The sequence below is a fragment of the Monodelphis domestica genome, chromosome 7, assembly GCF_027887165.1.
Source record: "Monodelphis domestica isolate mMonDom1 chromosome 7, mMonDom1.pri, whole genome shotgun sequence".
Lineage (NCBI taxonomy): Eukaryota > Metazoa > Chordata > Mammalia > Didelphimorphia > Didelphidae > Monodelphis > Monodelphis domestica.
The window spans coordinates 218,166,697-218,168,598 of record NC_077233.1 but is presented as its reverse complement, the minus strand read 5'-3'; positions in this window follow the sequence as shown (position 1 = coordinate 218,168,598).

Here is a 1,902-nt window from a genome sequence, read left to right as displayed (position 1 = left end):
TTGTCAAAGGAAGCTTTGTGAAGCTCAGGCTTCTCCTGAAGTCCATGGTTCAGATCAGCAGGCGGCTTTTTGAGTGTCGTAATGAATGAAGCCTCCAGCAAGCCAAATATCATGGGGACCTGTGGCCATTTAGCCTTGAAGCCATGTAGTCAGGCTCCTAGCTACCAAAAACCGAAACCAACCAACCCTGGGAAAGTTGCAAACCCTTGAGTAGTTCAGTAAAAGGAAGTTGCAGCGCAGCTGAGTGGCTCAGTGGACAGAGAGCTGGGCCTCAAGACCAGAGGTCGTAGGTTCGAATCTGACCCCAGACTTTTCTTCATTTTCTAACTCTGGGCAAGTACTACAAGCCAAATTCTATTACTGCTGTCAACATTTGCTTTTGGAGTCACTGTGTCTCATTCATCACTTCCATGATGGCTCTTTGAAAATGGAATATCTAAAGGCGACTATTACTGAGTCACAGCAGAGTTGTAGTTTGAGATTATGTCCTTTTGTTCGTGATCCATAACTTCAATTTCCATACAAAGTTCCTCAATGAACACTTAAATTGATCGTGAGAACCATTTATCATTAGATATTGTAAAGAATCCTAAGGGGGTGGGTGGGCGGCTGGGTAGCTCAGTGGATTGGGCGGCTGGGTAGCTCAGTGGATTGGGCGGCTGGGTAGCTCAGTGGATTGAGAGCCAAGCCTAAAGGTGGTCCTAGGTTCGAATCCGGCCTCAGCCACTTCCCAGCTGTGTGAACCTGGGCAAGTCACTTGACCCCCATTGCCTAGCCCTTACCACTCTTCTGCCTTGGAGCCAATACACAGTATATATATATATATACATATACATATACATATATATACATATACATACATATACATATATATAATATACAGTATATATATAAGGGTTTAAAAAAAAAGAAATAACTTGACTGGCATCGATGAATAGAATTAACATTTTAAAACAATATCATTAACATCTAAAAGAAAAAAATATTCATCCTGGGGTTGAGAAATCCCTTTAATATTAAAAATAGAAGCCAGGAAAGGAATTATTATTGCACATCCCTCTCAGGCAATGGAAATGATAGAAATCTCTCCACTACCTGTCTGGCTCTATGACCAGAGGTGGCAGTTCCAATTTTGCTCCCCAAGGAAGTTCTTTCCTATTGTCAAGCTGGTCTCTGCTGGTATCCTCCTTATGCAGTTCCACCTGTTGAGCTCTATTCAGATCGGAGCCATCCTGGGACCACAAAGAGAGCTGGGTAAGAGTAGGTGTGGATACAGCATGGACTCTTTCTTTAGTTCAGGTACCTCCCTGGGGACCTTTTGGGGAAGTCCTTCCTTCTATCCTCAGGCAGCAGCTTTGGAAATCAACCCACTGAAGAGCTTCCTCATGAAGGGTTATGGGTTGTTTTCAGCTGAGCTTTTTATGGCCACGGAGGGAAGGAAGAGAGGCTCAGCATAAAGGGTTGAATCAGCTGGGACTTGCACCGATTAGCCATTTGGCCAGCTTCTCCATTTTGCTTGTCCCAGAAGAAGAAGGCACTTGTTGATGGAGTGCCCTTTGTCAAAGGAAGCTTTGTGAAGCTCAGGCTTCTCCTGAAGTCCATGGTTCAGATCAGCAGGCGGCTTTTTGAGTGTCGTAATGAATGAAGCCTCCAGCAAGCCAAATAGCCTGGGGACCTGTGGCCATTTAGCCTTGAAGCCATGTAGTCAGGCTCCTAGCTACCAAAAACCGAAACCAACCAACCCTGGGAAAGTTGCAAACCCTTGAGTAGTTCAGTAAAAGGAAGTTGCAGCGCAGCTGAGTGGCTCAGTGGACAGAGAGCTGGGCCTCAAGACCAGAGGTCGTAGGTTCGAATCTGACCCCAGACTTTTCTTCATTTTCTAACTCTGGGCAAGTACTACAA